Source organism: Pogona vitticeps, chromosome 4, assembly GCF_051106095.1.
Source record: "Pogona vitticeps strain Pit_001003342236 chromosome 4, PviZW2.1, whole genome shotgun sequence".
NCBI lineage: Eukaryota > Metazoa > Chordata > Lepidosauria > Squamata > Agamidae > Pogona > Pogona vitticeps.
In genome coordinates this window covers 145600949-145619567 of record NC_135786.1, presented here as the reverse complement: position 1 = coordinate 145619567, position 18619 = coordinate 145600949, and the positions used below count along the sequence as shown (strand labels likewise).

General features: G+C 40.3%; 1 protein-coding gene across 13 annotated transcripts in view; it reads left to right on the top strand.

Moving 5' to 3' along the window:
• CDH18 (cadherin 18) overlaps positions 1 to 18619 on the top strand; it is a 787224-nt gene that overhangs the window by 522246 nt on the left and 246359 nt on the right. For 5 of the 13 annotated variants that reach the window (XM_078391712.1, XM_078391714.1, XM_078391715.1 and 2 more), the window contains one exon: positions 5534 to 5662. The exons of the other annotated variants lie outside the window; for them this stretch is intronic. The gene's annotated coding sequence lies outside the window, so the exon portion shown is untranslated. The remainder of the gene's footprint in view (positions 1 to 5533; positions 5663 to 18619) is intronic. 13 annotated transcript variants of the gene reach the window in all.

Below are 18619 nucleotides of genomic sequence, written 5' to 3'. Positions count from 1 at the left end.
TTTTCTGTTTCTGAGACTGCCATGACAGCAAGTTCATTCCATCTCATAAAGCAGAAAGACACATAGAAAGTGCTAATGTTCATGTTACACGCTTGCAGGATTCATACTTGGAAAGGTTGGAAAAGATTAACATCATAAGAAATGTAGTCAGTGGTGATGCTACTGGTAATTCACAGGTATCAGCTGATAATTCACAGAGACATGCCCGGAGACATGCCTTTGTTTTTGTCTGACCTGCCATTTTGCTTTGAATGTGTTGTAGCTTCTTTAATTTGAGATAAAGTAAAGTTTGGTTCTATCAGCACAATCCATCCTCTCCGCTGACCATCTGCTTAGTTTATATACCAGAGGGTTCCCCACTTAACTAGGGAAAAAGAAAGCCTCTAGGCTTGAAGTTCTACTTTCCCTGTTTCCCTGAAAATAAGACCTTACCTGAAAATAAGCCCTAGTAGGATTTTTTAGGATGCTGGTAATATAAGCCCTACCCCAAAAAATAAGCCCTAGTTACATGAAAGCCCACCCTCCACCACTGTGCAGCAACCAGAAGAAGATGACATGATTGTATTTGAATAAATGTAGATCGACATACATGAAAAAAATAAAACATTCCCTGAAAATAAGCCCTAATGCCTCTTTTGAAGCAAAAATTAATATAAGACCCTGTGTTATTTTTGGGGAAACAGTGCAGACAGAAAAAAATCAACACTTTGTAAGGCAATACTAAAAATGAGAGCAGCACAAACAAAAACATGTAATTCTTAAACTGCCACAGATGTGCCAGACAGTTTGATCTTCCTCTCTGCCAAATTTGGGGAAGTTTGGGCAAAGAGGTTTTGAGTCATATTTTTTTTAAAAAAAATAAAATAAAACTTCTTCCTGTTCAGAAATAGACAACCCCAATTTTCTCCATATTTAAAATAGCTCATATAAATTGGAAAGATCCATCATGCTTGAAAAAGAAAGGCTGACTCCATTCACATTAAAAAAGAGAGATAAAAATATATTCTGTAGGAGCTGAAATACTGATTGTCAAAAAAGTCCTTTCAAAGGCAAGGAAAAAGTAATTCTTTATCACAATGACCAGGCATGGAATAGGTTGCACAGTATGTGGCAGACTTCCCTACAGTATGTAGGGAAGTTAACACCTTTTGGAAACTAGTCCACGGGTTTTTACAAAAAAGTTTATCCTTTATCATTCAATATGAACCTGAACTGTTTTTGTTGAACATACAGTGGTACCTTGCAAGACGACGACCCCGCTAAACGACGAATGCGCATAATGATGACTTTTTCAATCCCTATAGCGATTTGCAAAACAATAATTCCAATGGGGGATTTGCGCTGGATGTCGGTTAGGTCCATGCTTTGCGAACCGTTTGTTCGCAAGATGATTTTTTCCACTGATTGTCAGCTTCGCAAAACGGCTGCCTTGTGTTTTCCGGATCCATGCTTCGCAGGGCAGCCATTTTTACAGCTGACTGGCACTTCCAAAATGGCTTCCCTATGGGCAATCTTTGCTGGTCAATGAGGTATTTTCCCCATTGGAATGCATTAAAGCGGGTTTCAATGCGTTCCAGTGGGGAAAGGGTTTTCGCATGACAACGATTTCGCTAAACAGCGATTTCAATGGGACAGATTATTGTCATCATGCGGGGCACCACTGTAATACCAGATTTGATGGGGAAAAAAAGATACTTGATTATACATGTAACTACAGCAGCAAGAGTTTTATATGCCAAACACTGCGGAAAAAAAGAGGAGACTCCAACAATCCAGGAGTTAACAGAATTTTTTTTGGAAGCAGCAGAGGTGGGTATTTTAACTGAAGTATTAAAAGACAAAGAAATCGTTGAGGCTAGAAAAAATTGGGAACTTCTGTACAATTGGATGAGAGACGAGAAGAAGAATGGGATAAAGTTATGAGAAAGAAGATATAAGATATAATTGCAGATTTTAAAAGCTTAGAAAAAAATGGCAAGATAAGATGAGAAGCTTAATAAGAAAAATATTGGCAAAAGTAATAATGATATATGTTGTTCTCTATCACATTCTGTGTTTTTATATACCCTAGTACCCTGTTCCAAATCCCCTTCCTTATGATTTTCCCTTACCAAATGGAAAATGAAATAAAATTTATATATATTTAAAAAAGGAATAGGCTTCACAGCAAAAGTTTGGATAGTAGATACGTAGTTGCTGATTTGTGGGCAGAGAATGGTCACGACTGCAGAAATATAGAGCAGTTGTTTTTAGCTTCGGGGTTTGTCTCCTGCTTCATATCACTTTGTGAATGGTAGTGAGCAATGTTGCCTCTAAGCTTTGTGGCACAGAGCTACATCACTGCTATGCACTTGCAGCCAGTGTTGGTAGTGAGTACAAGAAGGAATCTGTAGATCATCTCGACTTCTGCCCCTAGTGTTGTCAACATTCAGGCTGCTCTTTGCTATGGACAGCTTGGGATCCTTTTTTCTCTTGGCAACACAAGCACAATATTATGCAGCAATATCTGGCCATTTCCTGGCATTTTGAATTGTGGGTACAGAAGCACAATATCCCAGTTATAAATCAGAGATTTTTGAAGAACTACATTTTCTTTTGTTTATTGTACTTTTCAGACTGAGAGAAGGAGTCAGGACACCACAACAGAAGCCTCCACATGTATTGAAGAAACAGGAGTTTTCTTCATCAAGGAGGGGGAATGTGGTGACAGCTACTAAATCAAGTTAATATAAAAGCGGTCCTCCTCAGCTTTTCATGGAGGCTGGCTAAGAAGTAAGCTTTGCAGAGGTCTTTAAAGAATTTATTATACAGTATTTTGTTTTAATGTTATTTGAAATGTTTCCATCTAAATCCTTTTTTACATCCCCTGCTGCCTGTAATTTAAAGGCAGGAGTGGGTTATACTTCTATTAGACCACTGACAAATTACAAATAAAGCCAGTTTTTGGTTCATACACATCTTTCTTAGGCTAGGCACCATGGAGGTGTGAATGGTGCAGAAAAAACAGAAAGGCTCCACAAATTGTGCCATATGTGTGGGTCTGGCTTCTTTGCCTGAAGTCTTTTTAAAATGGAGACTGCAGTCTCAGTTCTGTTTGTGAAATAAACTGTGTGGTGTTTTGGTGCCAATGACCCCTTGGATTTTGTGGTGTTTTTCCTAATGTGCAGTGTAAACTCTACCTTAACTTCTGCTGGTTTGGTTTTGAGTCTTTTGGACAGGGTTGGCCTTCTTCATACTCTCTTTTAATTTTAATTTTACAAACCTTTATCGTATTGCTCTGTTAGGCATATACTGTATGCATTTTGAGTAGTACTATGGTAACATTAGAGTTTTAAAATTTGTGGGAAGATGAACATAGTTCTTCCACCAAAAGCTAATTACTCTGTTGCAGTAGCAAATTAAAAAAAAAAAATGAAAAAATGAAAAAAAAGATCATTGTCTGCCTTTGAACAAGTATAATGCTATGAACAACCAATTTTGACTTAGAAGTGTACTCACATTATGGTTATTAAGTTTAAGAAAAGCACAATTTCAGAAAGAGTGTTCTGATGTCAACATCAATGTGACCTAGGGTGCAGAGTGTTGCAGCCCAGTCTATGTAAAGTAGCAGTCAAGTGAGAAAAATGAAAATTGGGAGAAATTAAGAAGAAACTGACATTCTAGTGTCATGTGGTAATTAAAGAAGTATTTATAAGTAGCTTATTTTTCTGTTTTAAGGAAATCATCATCAGTTTTTCTGAGGGAATAAGTATGTGATCCTCCTCAGGCACATCAGATCACAAGAGAAATTCATTTTTGTTAAGCATATGACCATGTCTGGATTCTGTCCATTTCCAGTGGGAGTGGGAGATTGATCTTAAGGATCTTCACAGCACATGCAGGGTTGCTACTTTAGGATAATCTCCCATGAATTGTCGAATTTATTATGAATTACATGAAAATTTGCAGGCTGTGCATTTTTATATTAACACTATTGGCTGTGCAACTGGAAGAATGGATGAATTTTTGTTTGCTTGGAAATAAGATGTCCCAGCTTCTCTGGTAAAGACAGAAAGAAAACAATAACTTCAGATTTCTTCAGTTGTTCATAGCCTTTCAAGGAGCAATACCATGGAGAAAGCTAATAAAAAGTAATATTGGAATTCATTTTCTGGATTATACTTTTCCTTACTTTCCCCAGCCCCTTCCCTAAAGATATGCTTTGTCCAATTTTACAAAATAGAATTATTGGAATATATTAAACTTAGTAGAAGGCAAAGTAAGAACCCCCCCCCTTTCTTGGAAGCCATGCTCACTTCCATAGTTGTACACACTCTCTTCTCCTTTGTGATAATAGGTATATAATGCTAATATTAAGGCATAGGGAAGAACTCTGCATAGATATGAACCTAATCCTTTTCTAGTAAATGAGCATCAAAGGACAAGGAAGTAGTGAAGTGCATGCATATTTTGTATTAAATGCTGAAAAAGGTTGACCCATAGAAATACGAGAACAGGCTATGAATTTGCCATGGTAAGTAGGGACAGCACATAGCACCTGGTTTTACAACAACAATGTGGTTTTTCCAAATGTATGAACAAATGGATACACTTGTAACTAAATTCAATGTGTCTGTGCGCTCTACACAGAAGGCTTTTGTTATTTTAGATATTCTAGTGTTATAAGAGAACAAATCCTTTAGCCTTTATAGCAGTATCTAGGCATATTTAATTTAGAAGCAATGCCTTTCCGTTTGCTTGTTAATTTTGCAGCTTGTGTTTGATCCCAAATTTAAGTTCTCTGTTGAGAGCTGATATTTTGCTACAAAAACTTAAGATGTGACATATTTCAAAATGTCATTGTTGAGAATAACTTTAAAGTTCATGCCAGTTGGCTTTTACTATAAAATCTGGAATCTCCCCTTCCAATATATAATATTATCTTTGCCTCTTGCTAATGCACATCTAGGTCACATCATCAGGAGAGAGATATAAAAGAAAGCACTGAAGATATCAGCCACTAGAGTTATTTCTCTCTCCCTCACCTTTCTAGTCTGTTTGAGTAACAAGATAGGATTTAAGTAGAACGATAGTTTTTGACTTTTAGGTCATGCCGAATTATCTGATCTCTTTGGAGATGTGGCAGCAGACTTAGAAGCTCTCTTAAGAACTGCCTTCTTCCAACTACGACGACATATGCTGGAGATCCTGACATAAAGGAGAAGAATTTACTTCACCTTATGGCTTTTCCCCCTTTTCTTCCACTTTCTTGTACTGTACAGTCTCAGGAGCATGGTATTGCTTACATAGATCTGGCCTGTGTGGGTGGACGGAAGAGTCTTTTGCCATGAGTATAATTCGGAAGGTGAACCTACATGTCCAATTAAAATATCTGATATTAGTTCTCTTGATGGGTACCATTAGTAGACATTTGTGATTGTATGTTTTAGTTTTTGATTATAACAGTCTTGTGTAGTTATTTCAGTGGACATCTTAGAAATAATAATAACCATGTGTCCTCAAATCAATTCTGATTTATGGCAATTCTCTTCAGGGTTTGTTGCACAAGGCCACACAGGCTGGCTCTACTTCCAAGAGGCACAGTGGGGAATCAGACTTCCAAACTCTGGCTAAACGGCTCAGCTATCCAGACAGCTCATCTCAGAAATATCATAAAACTCAGGTCTATAATAGTACTGTAATGTGGTGGAAAACAAGAAGTATTTGATGAAATGTTGTTGTTGTTGAACCTTTTATATACTCTGACCTCAAGGTGGCCAATATCTAAGATGCCCCACATCAAAATAAGTTAAATGTTTCTGCCTTGAGGCAAAATAATGAATGAATCTCACCATGGAATGCATCTTTTAAAAATAACATTAAGCATTTAAAAAACAAAAACAAATTTCTGCACCTTTCCTTAAGCCTTGTATTCAGTTTGGATATGCTGTGCTTCACTGTTGAACATGAAAGAACATAATCTCTGAACAGTACAAGAGATGAATCTGGGTAACACCTCCTTTTCAAGACAGATGGTTGGGAGTAATGTGCATCAGGTTGCATGGGGCAGAAGCACTTGAAATTCATATAAATTCTGTAGGAAACAGCAATCCTATATCTGACAGATGTACAGAGAAGTATTTTAGTGCACACAGTTGACCTGGAGAACAGATTTCCTTTAGGCATTTGGATTGCTTTGTTCCCCCAAGCAATAGATACCTAGAGAACTTGTTGAACAACAGTCCTGCAAACTGCTTTGTGTTTGTGTGAAAAATGGTTAACTGATGACAAAAGGAGTCAGCTTCTGGATGAACCCTTGTTTAGGTGCCACTTTGTGAATGGTAGTGAGCGCAAGAGGTTATTCTATAGACCATCTTGAATGCTGCTCTTGATGTTCTCAACATTCAGGCTACCTTTTGCTATGTAAAGCTTGTGGCACCCTTTTTCCTGCTGGCAGTGTGAGTGTGATACTGTGCAGCAGTATTGGGCCATTTCCTGGCATTTCGAATTGTGGATACAGAAGCATACTATCCCACAGTCATAAACTGGAGGGTTTTTGTCCGAATTGAATTCCTTTTTTTTTTTAAATAGACGTTTATGTATGTCTTCACTACATATACATTCCAACAGCAATTTGTCTCATGTAGAAATTACCTACAGCTAGAGGCAGAAGTTTATGACATGGTTTTTAATATGGTTGTTGCAGGAGGACAAAATCAAGAAGAGCTGGGATATGGCTGTGTCAAAATATTTTGAAGTGCTGTTTTGGACTTAATGAAATGCTGAAGCAAAGGTGTGAGTGATTGCAACACATACAACAGAGAAACATATGTACCCTTTGGCTTCTCAGGTAAACTAATGTTGCTGTGCCTGCTCCACAAAATGCAAACTAGAAAGCTATCTTCCAATTCTGAACCTCTTTCCTACGGCTAGGCGACCTGAAAAAGAAAAGCTACATAAGACCAAAATCTCAATGAACATGTTGCCTGTTTTCCAAAAGAGTGCTTGAGGGGCAGTGGGTAGGAGTTAACAAAGATTGTCACTGGAGTTCCATTTGGCATGCCTCACTGAATCTGCGGATGGCATCAGCTGCAATGCAATGCAATACATTAAATGCAAATGAAATGGCTGGTGAATCAGTGGCAGAGGCATGGTGCTGCCTCCAGTGAAAAGAGCATTTCTTTCTTCCCTTGCTGTATGCTTCAAAATACAGATACAGGCTCCAGCCCCATTTAACAGTCATTTCTCAGTCCATGCATGGTATTGACTAAAGCAGTGGTTCTTAACCTTTGTTACTCGGATGCTTTTGAACTGCAACTCCCAGAAACCCCAGTCAGGACAGCTGGTGGTGAAGGCTTCTGGGAGTTGCAGTCCAAAACTCCTGAGTAACCCAAGGTTAAGAACCAGTGGACTAAAGTAAGGTAAAATAAAAGAGGCACAACATTACATGAAATGAAATGACATTTGCCTCTTTGGTTCATTTTTGTTCATTTCATATTCCACTTCTCCTCACAGCTGCTGAAGGCAGCACCCACAGTGCTCACAACAATCCTGTGAGGAGGGTCAAAGTCATTTAGCACTCCCCCTAGGATTGAAAAGGTAAATGCTAAGTCCAAGGCCAGTCAGTGAATCAGTAGCAGAGGCATGCTACCACCTCAATTGAAAAGAAGGTTTCTCTCCCCCCCCGCCCCATGTTGCATTCCTCACACCACAGAGGCACATTCAAGCCCTTAATCTAGGCACACTTCTGTCTCCCTAAGCCACCACATGGGACACTACTCCAACCAATAGGTGACTGGGTAATTTGGTCAAAAGACTCCTGGACATAAACAGCAGGTAGGGTGGCCAGCCTGTTGCCACATTGCTGTATGTCTTGGCCATCCTGATAAACAGGTGATAAACTGATTGGGGGATGCAAATACAGTTTCAAGCTACAGTGGGGTCTCGACTTACAAACGACCCGACTTGCGAACAATTCGAGTTACGAACCTGCCCTATAGGGAAAGTAAGGACTCCACATGCGAACTTCCCTTGAGTTACGAACAGGGAAAAAAGTCCCCCCTCCCTCCCCTTAGAGGCTTCTGGAGGGGGGGAAAGGGTCAGAAACTTAAAAATAAATACTGTACTGTTAAATAAAGTCACTTACCAGGCCTTGGTAGCCCCCAAACCACAGGAAAAAGAGCAGGAAAGAGCTAAAAGCCGACACCCAGAAAGAGCCTGGCAGCCATTTTGTGGTTTTCCCACTCCTCTCCCCGCCTAACAGCTGATCGGCTGGCTCTGAGCAGGCTTCCGGAGGCTTGCTCAGCACCTAAAAAGCCTGCCTGAGTGCCTTTGTGTTGAAAAAATCAGCACAACATGCTTTAAAACATTATTTAAAATTGGCTTCGTTTAAAAAAAAAAAAGAGTTCTAAAGTGCTGCCTTTAGTGTTTCCTGCCTTCCCTGAACCTAAGGGGAAAAAAGAAAGAAAATATCCCCCTCTAGTGGCAGAAAGCAGAATAGCAGCTTCCCATTAGTTTCTATGGACAGAAAAGAGCAGATACGGATTAAATGGTTTTTAATGCATTCCTATGGGAAATGCAGATTCGACTTAAGAACTTTTCGACTTGATAACCACCTTCCAATACGGATTAAGTTCTTAAGTCGAGACCCCACTGTAATTTGTTGTGATTTCTTTCTTTGGAAGATATACATATATCTCAATTGACGTAGTTCATTTAATTTCATAGCTCGGCCTAGAAGGCTTTCCTCAAACTTACATTTCTTCATATGCTATATTCTTTGCCATGCACTCATGTTTGAGGAAGCCCACCTGGAAACATGGAATCAATAACATTCTAACATATTAAAATGCCACTGATCAAAATCTCTCGGTCCAAAATCATGTGATTCCCACATTAGGGAGTGGGTGAGAAGTAAAGAAGGCAGAAGGGGAATATTTTCAAAAGAAATGAAGGGATTTTTTAAGTGAAAAGCCTGGCCAGAGTAGACAGGAGAAAAAGGCAACCTTCCGGCTAGGTAAAGCAAGAGCTGCTCTGGTTGAATTTCTGCCTATTCAAAGCAAGGAGAGAGACAACTTTGGAGACTATTAAACAGTACTGTAGCAGAAATTAAAGACAAGCATATGTTTGTGAACCAATGCAAACATCTACTGAGCATTTTCCAGAGTTATAAAATGGCTGATTTTGTGTTTAAAAGGAGTGGCTTAATTTTTGAATATTGCCTTGACTACAGGATGAATTTACTGCAATGAAAAAGGGAGGGGCGAAAAGTATATTATATTATATCCTTTTAAGATTAAAAAACATTTGTTGTTTGAAATATATTTCATCAATTATCTGCTGGGAAAAATGACCACTTCAAAACTATTTGACCAAAGATCACCACATTTGGCACAGAGCAATGTCAGCCTGTTTGCTGCTACTGTGCCAAATGGGAAAAAGGCAATACAGTGGTGCCTCGCATAACGTTTTTAATTGGTTCAAAAAAAAAAAACCTTATGCGAAAAAAACTTTATGCGAAACACCATTTCCCATAGGAATGCATTGGAAACCGGTTAATCCGTTCCAATAGGCACGGATTGGCATCCTTAAGCGAAAAAACCCATAGGAAACATTGTTAAACGATACAATGTTTCCTCCATTGGAATGTATTGAAGCCAACTCAATGGCTTTGCGAAGTCAATTTTTGCAAATTTAAGTGTGTCATAAAAGGGTCAAAAATGGTTTTAAATGCTTGGATTAGCTTCTGCACCCTCTAAAACGGATGCAAAAGTTAATTTGGCTTTGATCTGACTTTTCGTTAATTTATGGTGAATTTTTTTCCCCCAACTTTTGACAGCTGTCAAAATCTGACAGCTCCATTGTTTCCTATGGGGGAGAAAAAAATTCACAAAAAATTAACGAAAAGTCAGATCAACGCCAAATTAAGTATGCACACATTTTAGAAGGTGCACTAATGATTCCAAGCATTTAAAACCGTTTTTCAACATGTTAAGACACTTTTGTAATTGAAAAAATGAACATCGTTAAGTGAAGCAGGGGACCTAAAACAAAAAACGTTAAGCGAAGCATGGTCCCAAAATCGCTGTGTGAAAATCGCCCATAGGGAAAAACGTTATACGAAGCACAATCTGACACTGAAAAAATAAACGTTAAGCAAAAAAACGTTAAACGAAGCAAACGTTATGCGAGGCACCACTGTATGTAATTTTGTTTGTTTAGACTGCCCCACTTTTGACCATTGCCTCGTAGAATATTGATTTTCTCTGCTGCATAAAATTATGGGGTGATAATTACACTTGGACCACTCCCTTCTAAAGTGAAGATAGTGGTGTGTTAACTTTCACCGAAGGAACTGCTCCCGGGGGAGATGGTTTTATTTCCTTAGGTTTTGTTTTTTAAATTCAGGCAGCATCTTTCTCCCAGTAGGGCCTCATAGTGCCTTTTCCCAGGCTGGTGACTCTCTTTGTTGAGTGCCCATGGTTCTCCTCCAGCTGTTACAACTTGGCACCCTGTGCCAGGCTTCTTGCCAAGAACCAACTCAGCCTGATAGAATCAGAGCAGGGGCTGAAGTGGGCCTTGTTCTGGTGCCGGGGCAGGGTGCTCCCCGCTGTTCCGTCACCCCATTGTACGTGGTGCTGTCTGGCTCATGAAGGCAATGTAGAAATCTGAACCTCCAGAGGAAAGCTGACACATACACACACCCATGAGGATGGGTAATTTGACTAGGCTAAGCTGGAGTTGGAGCCCTGATTGCCTCTGGTCTTTTCCATCATGGCAGGAGGTGTCTTTTTTGGCTCTCAAAAAAGAAGTACCAACAGGCGGCTTCCTCAGAGGATAATAGGCCTGTGGTTAGGTACATCTCCGGCCACTACTGTAATTCCATCAAGGCTGTTAATAAAGCGTATAATGTTAGACAGATAGGTGAGGTCACTAATAATCAAACGGAACTCTGTAGAGTGTTCTGTAACGTCACTGGTGCTGGGTGACATCCAGGGCCACAGCAGGATGCCACAACATGTGACCGGTTTGCAGCCCACTTTTGATTGAAGATTGAGGTCATCTGTAGGGTCCTGGAATCAGTTGGTATTGCAGTAAATCAGAGTGACATGTCTCGCGCTCCATCTGGTCCAGTTTTATTGGATCAGTTTCATTCTGTGATGCCTGATGACATTGACAAGGTGCTTGTACATTCTAAGCCTACTGCCTTTCGATTGGAGCCATGGCCCAATTGGCTTTTAAAAGCTGCCAGAGAGGGAAATATAGAATGGGTCTGTCAGAGCATTAATTTCTCCTTGCGGGAGTGGTATCTTCCCCTCTGTCTGAAGAAGACACTGGTCAGGCCCGTCCTGAAAAAGGCAGTACTTCCATTGGACTATTTTAACAGTTATCAACCCATCAGCAATATTCACTTTATGAGAAAATGCTTCAGAGAGTGGTGGGCTGGACAGTTGCAGACATTCTTGGATGGCACCAGTAGTCTTGATCCATTTCAGACAGATTTTAGGCCACACCATTGGACTGAAACAGCTTTGGTTACACTGCTCTGTGACCCTCTCCAGGAGGCCAACAGTGGGAGTATTCTCCTGGATCTCTCAGCAGCCATTGATAGCGTCACCCATGGTATCCTCCTGAACCGGCTCTTGGGGATACAGATTCGTGGCACAGCATTGAGATAGCACCTCTCCTTCTTCAATGGCTGGCACCAGAGGGGAGTTTGTTTTGTCCCCTTGGGTATTGCAATATGGTGTCCTGTCATCTCCTCTATGCTGTTCAACATCTATATGAAACCACTAGGAGGGGTCAACCAGAGTTGTTTTTCTCCTCAGCAGGGGAAGCTGCAGACCCTGGAGCATTGCCTGGCCATCGTTATGGATTGAACGGGGACTAACAGGTTGAAACTGAATCCAAATAAGATAGAGGTCCTGCTGTTAGGAGGGACCCTTGACTGACTTGGTGGCAGTCTGCCTGGTTTTGATGGTGTCACATACACCCTGAAGGTGCATAACCTTGGTATGCTGTTGGATCTGGCCCTCTCATTGGAGACCTAGATCTAAGCCATGGCCAAGTCCTCCTTTTGCCAGCTGAAGTAGTTCACACACCTTCCCGTAGCTTGAGTCTATAACAGTTTTCACATCTTCTTGAGCTGGAACTCTGCCACTGGGAAAATACCGATAAATATGCCCTTCTTTAACATCATAAGATTTGGAAGCTTTCTCTATTAAACTGAGGCTTTCTTCTCTCCAAAGATTTTGAGTTTGGAACCACCACATCTTCTGTAGAGCTGTTTCTCTTTTTCTGCTGAAAGCAGAATACTGATATTTGATAAAGCCAAATGGATCCAAGCTCAACAAATATTGAAAGTGCAAACAAGAGGCTGTCATTCCCAAACACCACTCCATTTTCTGGGGAGTTACTGACAGGACTAAAATAAGAACAGATGAAAGCCAAAGTGATTCTAGAGATGTCTTTGCTCCAGATAGCTTTGTGAATAAACAGAACTCATATTTCTCTTTCTTGTCCAGTAGGTGGAAGGTAACAGATCACTACTGCCTTAAGACTGGGCCCTAATCTTTCTGCACCTATGTACACATTGGACATTTTGAGAAGGAGGTGAGCATCACAATAAAGTGGCTGGCATTGGCTGTCTGCCCATTCAAAAAATGATTGCTATAGCCAGCCCCACACACTAGTGAAGATGAGAAGCAAGTAACTTCTTAGGAAATTGAATACAGGTTAGAGATTGAATACACAAGCATTCCTTTAATCTTGTAGTTTTTGATTTAATAGAAGGGCCCATCAGAGAAGGCAGGATCTTTGCCTCCCCCAAGGCACAAACAGAACCCCAAAGAGAATGGGGGACATGTACACTTATCAATGAGTGTGGATGACTACATAAAGTCAGAAACACAGCCCCTGTATAAACAAACATACAATTAATTTCTGTCTCTTTCCCTCCCCTATTCACAATACTCTTCCTCCACCAGTTTTCATCTTTCTTCATATTTAAATATTTCATATGATGTTTCTACTCCTGGTTGCTCTACTTGTTGGTCTGGTATTGATTCTCAGCTTGGAAAAGTGTACTATTGAGAGAAAGTACAAAAGAACAACACTCTTTCTGTCACATCTGAGCCTCTTTCAAACCCAAGACTGTTTTCCTCCCATTTCCCAATGGGAAAGAAGGCAGTGAGTGAGAGTAAGAAAAGAAACTTTGGGTCAGTGGAATAGCCGTTAATGGGCCCATATTTAGGATGGAACCTAAAATATTTGTTATTTGACACAAAATATTTGTCAACAAAAGAGAATCAAATTTGTTGTTCAAGCATAATGGCTTCAGTTGGGTCAAGAAGGCAGAAGAGAGAGTTATAACAAATCACACAGATTCAACTTAATTTGGAACAAAGTGGCCACAACTTTATCGGTTACAGCTGCCAAATAGCCCTGGAAGGACAGATCGTTCATCCACTGACCTATCTGTCAGTGAAGTTCCAGCAAGGTGAGACTGGTCCTTTTATACCCTCCAGACTGAGCCCCACCTACCAGATAACCCAACTGGATGGTCTTAGAAGTGTCGGAAGCTACTTCTTTTGTGCAGTACCTGCTGGGACAAAGAAGACAGCCCCAACATGGAGGTCACCATGCTGCCCCAGCCCTCCAGAGCTCCAATGATGACAATAGCTTCCTCCCTTAAATCAGGGACCACCACTGCTTGAAAATGGAACTATACATGTTAACATTGCTTATCTACAGCCCCATTGCACTTAAATCACTCTCTGGGCAGTTTACAATTTAATTATGCAGGCTACACATTGCCTCTCTAAGCAAGCTGGATACTCAATTTACTGACCTCAGAAGGATGGAAGGCTGAGTAAACCTCACCAGCTAGCTGAGATTGAACTCAGGTCGTGAGCAGAGTTTTGGCTGCAGTACTGCACTTTGATCACTGTGCCACAAGGCTCCTTAAGAGCCATATAAATGAGTGGGAGATCTGATTAAACATGTATAAGATTGTGCTGTAATAATAAAAATGTTAAGATTGTGTGAAGATTAAATTTAAAAGTTCAGGTAGTGTGCCTTTATTTTAAACATGAAAACTAGAGCTGGTGAATTTCCCAGCCTCCCAGAACAAATTTTGAGAGAGCATGGGCGAGTTACGGGGTGGGAGAGAATAATTTCTTTCTTCATTCCATTGACAGAAACATTTCCATTAGCAGAAAAAACCCTGTTGGCCTCCATCCTATATATTATTTACTGATTGTTTTTGCTTCCTAAACAATCAAGGTATTTGTTAACAACAACATCAACAAAGAGCCGAAGGAGAAAAAACATTGTGAGCATTCCTACCATTCAGAATCAAGGTGAGGCCAGATGGAGTGATAGTTGATTTTGTGTACTCGTCAGGCTGTTGTTTCCCTTGCTTTTTCTTATTGTTCCATTGATGTGTTAAATTGAGTGCTGTATGTTGGGAATGAGTGTGAACACTTGAATCAGAGCTGCAAAGGCGTTTATTCTTTGATTCTTGGTGTAGATGGCTCACTTGATGTGTTTGGGAGGAGTGCACAAGGAAATAATTCTTTTCACAAATAGGGGAAAGTTAGGCTTCCACAAGAACAAAATGAATGGGAGAATGTCAAAAATTGATTTCTTTGACTGAACAAGAAAGTTTTATTTTGTGATAGTCATCATTTCAGTCCCTGCCTATTGATTGATTGATTAATTTTGTGTATGCTGGCTGGAATGAACAGGGTGAGTGCAGGATGAGTGCCTGGAAAGACTATTATAGCTGTTGAGGAGAGGAGGTGTTACATACAGCACTGATGTTACCTGTCTGTCATGGGTTTGGAGGGAAAGTTCCATCCTATGGGGAGTGGAAGGCGGGACATCAGGAGGAGGGGCTGTACTGTATATATATGTGGAGCGTGTGTGGAGAAGTTTAGAAGCTGGAGAAGAGCTGAGAGAAGAAGCTGGTGTGGGAGTCTGTGTGTCAGACAGGGTACTACTGTGTGTCAGTCAGTACCAACCTGATAGGTTCAGGTGTCTGTATGGTTAGCCAGAACTGATAGGTTCAGGGTCTGTGCTTCAAGTTAAGTGTTCTGTGTGAACCAAACTGTGTGTATGTATGATTGAGACTAAGCCACGTTACTGTATCTTATTCCCTTGATCATTTTATTTTCCCTGTGTGTTGTTTAAATAAACCTTATTCCTTTATTTGTTAAAAATCCATTCCTGGTCTGTGTGACTCCTTACAGGGAATGGTTGGTGGCAGCTTAGTGAAACTGTGGCATATCCCAGTAGGTCTGGGTTTGTCACAGGAGGAATATGGCATCATTTGAATTGGCTGTTCTTCCCAGCCCAAGGGGAAGGTATAGAGTGTTTATAAGAGCAATCAAGTATTTAAGAAGAGAGGTCAGATGAGAGATGAATGAGTGTTGAGAGTAGATGGGGGAGGCAGGTGTGAAAAATCAATATCATTAAGGGTTTGGTGGGTGGGTGGGCATTGTTAAAATATTTGTCCAGTTATGCTTCTTTTAGTCAGAGATAAATCCAAGATACTTTCCTCAGCTGGGTTGGGCATCCATAATACAGGAGAATCTTCAAAACCCTAAATCATGTTGGCAAGGGCCTTGGTAGTCCCACTGGCAACAGCAGCTCCAAACTCTTCAGCTCTCCCACTTTTTCTGAGATTCAAACCTCTTATTCACAGCCCTTCTCTTTCCTTATCCCACCCCTTAGGCTGAACCAATATTTCAAAAGGGTTACATGTCCCTTTCCAGACTTGGGATGCATGATTCAAAAAGCCAGGAGATAGTCTGATATTACTGCACAATAGTGTGCCTGCATTGCCAGCAGGGAAAAGGATGCCAGGCTTTATATAGCAAATGGCAACCTGAATGTTGACAACACCTATGTAAACAGGCAAGATGCTCTGCAGGATACCCTCTTATAACTCCCAACACCACCACTACTGTAAGAGTATATATAGAGGCATATGACTCTCTATATTCTTGCTCTAACCAGATGTCTGTATTGTTCTTGTTACTGATTTGTTTTATTATTGTTATTACACTGGCTGCAGTAAACCATTATGAATACTTGACTGCAGTTTGAGTGATGAAGCAACAACATGAGGAATGTAATCCTCCCTCTCTCCCATGTAAGTGTGTTTTCATGGTCTGGATGTGGCCCTAACTGTGTATCTGACTGACCAGACATTGCAAAACATACCTTATTCTGGACAGAAACACTCACTGCATTGTGGTACATCTTTCTGTCCCATGAGGGACATAAATTCTTACAGAGAATTGCTTTGCCCTAGTGACTCAATTTACTTGAGCTATTTAGTATTGTCCTAAGCATTTTGTTTGTTTTGTTTTTATAATTAACCCCCACCCCCGCAAATGGCATTTCAGCATGTTGCTTATTACTGTGTAGGGAAAGGGTCTTAGAAGGATCGATGTAGGATTGGTATTTGTGCTTTATGCAACAATAAAACCCTCTTGAGGTGTTACAACCTGAATACTTGGCAGCACTTTAACCCTGATAGATTTGGAGGAACACATGTAAACTCCTTTCCCAACATTCCTCCACATGGAAGTCTGATGAGGAGACTAAAGTCAGTATCTTGTTGTATAGCTCCACTTGTGAAACAGGAGTGAAGAGTTCTGCTAATTAAAGAGTTCCTTTTCATGTAAAGGTGTACTCAATTTTGTATCATTACACCTAAAATTGATAAAGAAACTCTTTAATTATCTGCAATCTGCTTTGAGTGTGTGGTGATGCTACTCCCACTGTGTAGACAGAGGTATGCAACTTCTATGGTTGGGAGCACCAGTAAAGCAGAAGTCCTTATTGCATTAACTCTGAAACTACATTCAGGTCTTCTTCTGCCCTTCATGCCCTGCACACAAAGATCTAATGGCCTTGCTTGTGTGTCAACATTGCCACTGTGGTCCGAGCTCCTGACTCTTTCAGTGTATATTGACTGATTGCTTCAGTGAATCTAGAAATTTGAAACTCTGATGACTTTATGCCCTTCTGTGATCCTAATAAGAAGTAAAATTTCACACTGCAAAAATACTGTTTGCTTTTTAGCCATCAGGCAGGTAGGAGAGAGGTTTGCCTGACTAGACTGGGTTTCCACTTACCTTTGGTTACTTCTTCCTTGTAAGCAAAAACAAGTGGCTTGCTTTTGTTTCTCCTTCCCTCTGCTTCTCAAACTCTGGGGACTTACAAGAGTACTTTGCGGGAGCTCATATAATATTTCAAGGATTTATGAGCACACAAGGATTTATGAGCACACGCAAAAGGCTGTTGACAAATTCCTTGAGCTGAATAACTAGCTGAGTGGTTATCCTCCCCAAGATATATCTGAATGCTAAAAGATGGTGACTTGTTAGTCATGAGCTGCATCATGATAAGTGTCCTAAACAAGTGACAGAACTGTGATTATTACACTCATTATCATGGGAGGTGGGGATGTTATTCACATTGGGTTTTGTGTTTTGTTTTGTTTTTAACAGTTCCACCAAAACTAAGCCAGTTGCTTGTGTGCAACATAGATTCTGATGTGTACTGTTGCCTGCATTTGAACGGGCAACAGGATGAACAATTGCGGATAATAATATGCGTGCGGTGAATAATGATGATTTGGGCTCACTCGGCAAGCCTCATAGCTGTGTTTTTTCAAATGCAAATTGTGAATTTCGACTGCACAGCATAAATAACCATGAAAATAAGGGATATCCTTTATATAATCCTGAAATGAATGGGATAGAGCTGGACAAATTGTTAGCAGTGGAAGTAATTGCTTGTATCCAAGAGGAGAATAAGCACAGGTGGGGCAGTTGGAGGAGGAATTATGTATATGAACAAGTGGATGAAAGAAAGCATCCATTCAGAGGCTAAGGATAGGATGAATATTTTCTACATTTTTCAGTTTTGGTTGCTTTCCAAGTTTCACTGCTGAGCCTTCTTGTCACATTCCCCAGCTTTCTGCAAAAACAAGACAATGATCTCCTTTTTAGTTCCTTCTCCCATTGTTGTGTTCAGGAAATTAACTAATTGTGTGCAGCTCGATGCTCCTTCCCATATACCCTTGCAGAGGAGAGATGCCATTCTGCACAGGAGTTGTGAACAATCCTGCACAGTTGGGTGTTTCGTCTGTCCTTTCCTGGCGAATCCTGGGCAGAACAGGTCTGTCCAGGAATCATAATAATCCACAGTTTAGGATTTATTTCAGGAAAAATGATCACAAAACTTCCCAAAAATCCTGTAAAATTTCCTACAACACTTCTAGGGAAAGGAATCTTCTATAGAAAAATCATGCTGCAAGAAGAGAGTTTATTTCTTTTCTCTTCCCAACCTCTTGGTTTGTCCCTGAGCAAGAGGTTGTGAAGTGGAAATCCTTAGTGTAGTGTTTCTCAACCTTTTTTTTGGGGGGGGTGGCCCTTTTTATAATAGCAGACTGATATCTGTATTCCACCTCATATAGCTGAAGAAGTGGTCATAGAAGGTTCACAAAAACCTACATTAATATATAACAGTTAGTCTTCAATGTGCCACAAGATTTTGTCTTTTTTATTTTTTTATTTTTATTTTCTTTTTGCTTCCATGGACTAACATGGTTTTCTTTAAAAAT